Below are 7,187 nucleotides of genomic sequence, written 5' to 3' on the forward strand. Positions count from 1 at the left end.
CCAGGAACTTGGAAATGGAAAATCAGGCCGGGACTTTAAGGAGAGGCCCTCAGAGTCATCGGAAAGAGAATCCATAGGGATTACACCACACGCTTCCTTGGGGTTGGTCAGCACGGGAATGCCCCCCAAAAAGGGAGCATCTACCCTTCATCCTCACTGATGTCCACCACGGTGACCGTCAACCTGATGGCCCTAAGGAGCCTTCCCACTGCCGCCCTTCCTGGTTGGCCAGATGCCAGGCCACATTCCTGTGGTCATCTGCTGAGGAAGGGCCTCCCCAAGCCCTGGGTTCTTCCTGAGACTTTACTGAATTCATCTCACAGGAGCCCTAAAAGTACTTTCTATGATTACAAGCACTATTTTGCAAATGAAGAAACGGAGGCACAGAGAGGTTAAGTGTCTTGGCTGAGGTCACACAGCCAGTGAGTGGCAGAACCAGGCCTTGGACCCAGGCCACCTAGGCTCTGTATTACTTGATATTTCTGTGTCAGAGGCATGAGCCTCAAAGCATGTGAACTAGTCAAGAAAACCTTGGCTTCAGACGGAGATAAAGGGCCTCCCTGGCTCATTGTCTTCTGGTTTGAAATAAAAATAGAAAACTTCACCCCGGTTGGGTAGCTCGCTTGGTTAGAGCATGGTCTTGATATGCCAACGCCGTGGGTTTGATCCCCAGTCAGAGCACATGCAAAAATCAACCGATGAATGCATAAATAAGTGGAACAACAAATCGATGTTTCTCTCTCTCTCTCTCTCTCTCTCTCCCTCCCTCCCCCCCCCCCGTCCTCTCTCTAAAATGAATAAATTTAAAGAAAGAAAGAGAAAGAGATAAATAGAAAACTTCAATCCAGTCCTATGGTCTCCACTCCATAACACACACACACACACACACACTCAAATTCCTCTGGAAGTGAAAAGAAGGAATGAGAAATTAGTGCTTTTGTAGCAGGATGTGACTTACACACACACAGTCTAATGTATCACTTTAAGAATGACTAGCAGAGGGGCTGAAACCCGCTCACCAGAGAAGGTCTGTCACACACCTTGTCTTGCAATTCTGGTTTTGCAATGGGATGGCCTTTTCTGATTCTCTCAATATATTTATCAAAGGTCAAATCTGGGGGAAGTGCCCTGGCAAACGAAATGCCTTTCATTTGGAAGTTGCTGGGAGCAGCTGGCTGCTGGGTGTGCCTTAAGAAAGTTGCTCTATTACACCTTGTAGTTTGGCCCGGGGGAAGGAGGGTTTGTTCTCTCACAGGGTTCAATGGTTAGAATGAAAGATAAGATACAGAACTTTCTCTTTTGCTGAGGAGAGATATTATTATTGAGAGAATGAAGCCCTGCTAGTTGCTATAAAGTCCACTTTCCTGTTTCTTTATAGTCATAGAGCCCCTGACGTTTAGCTGGCACATGGGAGCCCAGAGTAAAGAACACATTTCCTGGGATTCCCTGTGGCTATCAACGGCCATGTGTTTACATTCAGACAAACATTGCCAAGAATAATGTGTATGACTTCCAGGTTGTGTACTTAAAAGGCAGAAGCAGGACCTCCACTTCCCATTTACCCCTTCGTGCCGGTGGGAATGCAGATGTGATGGCTGGAGCTGGAGCAAATGTCTTAGACTCTGAGGAGGAAGCCAGAGGTCAAGAATAATAAAACATAGTAAGAGCCTGAAATCATGGCTTGTGAGCCACCATTCCTACTGGGACCCAGATTTAATGTGACAGAGAAATAAGCTTCTATGTGGTTTAACAGCAGAATTCTCATATCCTTAAACGTGCGTTCCACTATATACAGAGAGAGGTGCACACACACACTCACACACACACGATCACACTGGAAGGGGACTGGAATGATATATATAAAAACATTAGCCCAGTGAACCCGGAGAGAGGGATACCTGTGGTTTTCTTTTTTTCTTCTTGACACTTCGCTGTGCTCTCCAAGCGTGTGTTATTTTAAAGCTCAATAAAGTCTAAAGAAAGGAAGGCTCCTATAAATAGATCCTATTGTTTAAAATCACCTTCATTTGCTTCCTATTCCAAAGATCACACACACACACACGCACACACAGATCTTACGGAATAGTGGGCTTTGTTTCCTGTGGGTTACAGAACTTTTTTTCAGATGTTCTTTCTACTGAACAAAACGTCTTGGGGATGGTTCTGTGCCCCTGTGCATAGGGTGACCTTATTTCTTGTAACCACCACAAAGCCCTTTCTGAATGGCCTTTACTGAATGGTTTCCGTTGATGGAAATCTATACTGTTTCCAATTTTAAGCTACTGAAAACACACACACACACACACACACACACACACACACACACACGCAGTAATGAAAGTCCTCAGGCCTGCCTCTCTGCATCTATACAAGGCTTTGAAGCCTCACAAACTTGGGTTTTAATCTGTGTGACCTCAACTTACTGTGCATCCGAGTCTCCATCTCCTCCGCTGTAAAATAGGGAAAATAATGAAGCTTGCGCCGTGCAATTATTGTGAGGATAATAACGAATAAAATGTAGCATGTGATTTCTGCACGTCAGGCACTTTTCTAAATGCTTCCCATGCGTTAGCTAAGGTCATGCTCACCAGGGTGAGGGTGAAAGATGTCCTGAACGTTTTCTAGAAGCTTCCAGCTTTCACACAACCAGCAGGAAATCCTCTGGCTAAAGCTTCCCATGGAGCCCTTCCACAGTCTTCTTCGAAGTGGTGGTTAGAGAAGACACTTGTATGATTTCAACCTTTTAAAGTTTATCGAGATCCATTCTGTGGCCTAACAAATGGCCGACCCTGGAGAATTTTCCATGTGCATTTGGGAAGCAGGTGTATTCTGCTGTCACTGGGAGTGTTCAATAGATAGAAGCCTTTCAGGTTCAGTTGCTGACAGTGTTGCTCAAGCCTTCTATTTCCTTCCGGACCCTCTGCTTAGATGCCCTTTCCGTTGTTGGGAGTGGAATGTCAGTGTGCCCGCCTGTTACTGAATTCTCCGGCTCTCCTTCCAATTCTGTCCATTTTTGCTCTGTATACTTTGGGGCTCTGCTGTGAGGCGCACACATGTTTCTGCTTTTTACATCATCCTGATGGACTGACCCTTTGAACATTCGAAAGTATCCTTCTTTATCTCTTGTAACATATTTTGTTTTAAGGTCTGTTTTTTAGACACAGACAACAGTGTGGTGAATGCCAGGGGGAGGGGTGGTGCTTAGGGTATATATAGGGAGGGATAAATGGTGATGGAGGGAGACTTGACTTGGGGAGGGGAACACACAATACAGTGTACAGATGACGTGCTGTAGAACTGTGCACCTGAAACCTGTATAATTTTGTTAACCAGTGTCACCCCAATAAGTTCAAAAAAAGGAAAGTCTATTTTCCCTGATGTTAATGTGGCCAACCCAGCTTTCTTATGATTGCTATTTGGATGATATATGTTTTCCCACCCTTTAACGCTCAACTTATTTGTATCTTTGAATCTAGAGTGTCTCTTAGAGACAGCAGTTGGAGCTTGGTCTCTTATCAACTCAGAAAACCTCTGCCTTTGGATTGGTTCCATTCACACTTAATACTGTTATAAGTAGAGCTGGACTTACGCCCATCATTTTCCTTTATGTTTTCTATATATCTTGTGTCTACTTTTCCCTTACAGATTTCTTTTACATTAAATGAGTACTTTCTAGTGTAACATTTTAATTTTTTAATAGTTTTTTCTCACTTTTTTAAATGAATGCTCTGCACTTACCCTATACATCTTCATTTGTCAGAATCTATTTCAGATTTATACTAACTTAATTACAGTGAGATATAGAAATGTCGCTCCTATATAGCTCTATGCTTTCTTCTCTCTATTGGTAGTACTCTTGTTATATATGTTACATCTCATGTTACAGACCCCACAGCACTCCTCTGGGTGTGCTCCCTAGCAAGAAGAGAGGGGAGGGGAGAGCAGCAGGAATCATGGGTTAGATCACCAGCTTCCTCCAAGATCTCTTCCGGGGTCCACGGCTAACTAACAGCAGCCTTCCCTCTGAGGAACTGGAGGAGGCCCCTTACCCCCAAACATCAGGTACACAGTCCATGACTCACAGAGATCTGGCCTGCCAGTGCTCCAAACAGCCTTCACTGCGGCCTTGACCTTGGTTACACATTGTCCCTGCTGAGGGTCCTCTGTGACATTGCAAGTCCCGTTCCCATCACCACCTTTTCTAGCATGTGGAGACAAGAGAGTTTCCCCATCTCCTAGCTTGATATATAACACTAATCAGTATTGAGAGAGCATTTGTATGGACAATCACATGGAATCCCTAATGAAATAGGTAATCTTCTTATGAACGAGACTAATGAGGCTCAGAGAGGTTAAGTAACTGAGCCAGGTCACACAGTAAGTGATAGGGCTGGAGCTTGAACCCAGGAAGTCTAGCTCCAGAGCCAATAGGCAGGATCACTCCACTGTACTGCTGCCTGAAGGTGATCAATAGAGGATCTATTTTCTCCTGGTAGTGGTAAATGTTTTACATCTATAAAGGAAAAAACCTCCTGTTTCCATTGCCCATTTCCATGGTGTAAATATTCTCATGGTTGCTGATTTCAAGCTACAAACATGATGGTACTGAATGCAAAGCTGGGAAAAGATGTGCACAATCAGCTCTCCTGAGCTGGTGCAGCCACTAAATTGGGCAAAGGTGAACAGGAGGTGGGCAAGGGACAACCAAGGGTCTTTAACAAGAGCTTTCTCACCTAAGAACTCACTGGGGTGATCTGAAGTGCTATTATTCCTGTCTTTCAGATGAAGGACCTGGGGCTCAGCAAGCCTCATGCTTTGTTCAAACACAATTGCTGAGCACACACCCCGAGTGGGCCCTGGATGAAATGACGGTATTTGGGATGCAAAGATGACCCAGACCAGATTCTGGCCTGCCTAACGGGGCTTGTGGGCTTACAGTGAACACACAGACACATACCGTGGCTCCCGTGGCGCCTCCATTCAAGTGGGTAGCATCATGGCCGAGAGTGTGAGTTCTAGTCTCAGACTCCCCAGTTTCAAGCCCAGGCTCTACCATTCACTAGCTGTGTGACCTTGGATTAGCTGCTTAGCCTCTCAGTGCCCCAGTTTCCTCATCTGTAATAACAGTATCTACCTCATAGCACTGTGGGGAGGATGGCACAAATGAATGCAAGGAGAGAGCTCAGAAGAGTGCCTAGAATAGTGCATAACAAATGCTCCAGGAATCCTAGCTGTTTTTGTTATGTAACTTCAGAAATGCAGCCACGTGTGCCCATTTCTGAAGAGAGAGAGAGAGATCACCAGCTTCCTCCAATGCTCCAGAGGGAGGGAGGGAGAGAGAGAGAGAGAGAGAGAGAGAGAGAGAGAGAGAGAGAGAGAGAGAGAGAGGAGAGAACGATATACACGGCGTGGGTGTAGAGTTGGCGCTGCCTGGACAGGAGCCAACTGTGGGCGAGAAGCAGGGAGTGGAGGGCCCACTGTTCACAATCCCAACATCTGAGTGAGAGCTGAACCTAAAATTACAGCAATCAATGCAACTGCTACCACACACTGCCCCTCTTTATGTTCGTGTATTTATTACTGCAAAGGATGATGTTCAGAAAACTGCCTGTACTGTACTTTATGGGAGATTGAAAGATTTTGGGAAGTTTTGTTGTTTTTTTTAATTGTTTATTTTGCCCTAACCCAGTGGTTCTCAACCTTCTGGCCCTTTAAATACAGTTCCTCATGTTGTGACCCAACCGTAAAATTATTTTCGTTGCTATTTCATAACTGTAATGTTCCTACTGTTATGAATCGTCATGTAAATATCTGATATGCAGGATGGTCTTAGGCGACCCTTATGAAAGGGTCGTTTGACCGCCAAAGGGGTCGCGACCCACAGGTTGAGAACCACTGCAACCGGTTTGGCTCAGTGGATGGAGCGTCGGCCTGTGGACTGAAGGGTCCCAGGTTCTATTCCGGCCAAGGGCATGTACCTTGGTTGCGGGCACATCCCCAGTAGGGGGTGTGCAGGAGGGAGCTGATCTATGCTTCTCTCTTAGTGATATTTCTAACTCTCTATCCCTCTCCCTTCCTCTCTGTAAAAAATCAATAAAATACATATTTTTAAAAATTGTTTATTTTTTTGAGTTTCTCCTCACATTAGAGGCCAACACCCACATTAAGTGTTCTCTCCACAGTGTCTATATTCCAAGATGATAAATGCTAGAATAAGTAAGTAAGTAAATAAATAAATACATAAATACATAAAGTAAGCATTTTCCAAAGGTTGTTCAGCTGATGGCTGGGTGAGCCAGAGGGAGACCCCAGCCGGGGGACTCTCAGTCCAGTGCTCTTTCATCTGCAATCTTGACCTTGGGGACAACCCTGACATTCTCCCAAAGACCCATGACCTCAGCTCCTGGCTCCCCTCTGAGTAGAGGGAAGGGCCAGTTTAACCCAGAACTTGAACTCACCCTAGGAGGGTGTTTGGAGTGGGGGGAGATGGAATGTGGATTCAAACCCCAGCTCTCAGCTGGCTGTGTGACCTCCTTGAGGTTCCGTCTCTATAAAATAGAGGCATAAATATGTTTCATATTCTGCACCCAGCAGGCGCTCAAGTGTAGATTCCCTTCCCTATAACCTAGTTATGCAGGCAACGGGCTCCAGGTGCCATATAGCTTTGGGCCAGCAGGTGACACTGCGGTCCAAGAAGCAGGAAAAGGGAGCCAAGAAAGGGGGGGGGGGTGCCTGGAGGGTTGATCGCTAGGATCCTGCAGGCGAGGAGGGGCAGCATTCAGAGGGAAGGCAGGAATCCATGTGTGCCTCCCATGCCCACATATGCAGACACCCAGAGGCTCATATACGTGCATAACCAAGGACTAATCTTGAACCAGAACAAGTCCTTCCCATACACAATCTCCTTGAATCCTCTTTCTGTCCTATGGATAGTGCCAAGAAGAACCCATTTTACAGGTGAAGAAACTGAGCCCAAAGAGGCAAAGTGACCTGTACCATGGCAGAGCTGGGATTACCAATGCCCATAATAATAACCACCACCAACCCTTGGCAGAGCTGGGATTACCAATGCCCATAATAATAACCACCACCAACCCTTGGCAGAGCTGGGATTACCAATGCCCATAATAATAACCACCACCAACCCTTGGCAGAGCTGGGATTACCAATGCCCATAATAATAACCA

Source organism: Myotis myotis, unplaced genomic scaffold (genome assembly GCF_014108235.1).
Source record: "Myotis myotis isolate mMyoMyo1 unplaced genomic scaffold, mMyoMyo1.p scaffold_m19_p_58, whole genome shotgun sequence".
NCBI classification, from domain to species: domain Eukaryota; kingdom Metazoa; phylum Chordata; class Mammalia; order Chiroptera; family Vespertilionidae; genus Myotis; species Myotis myotis.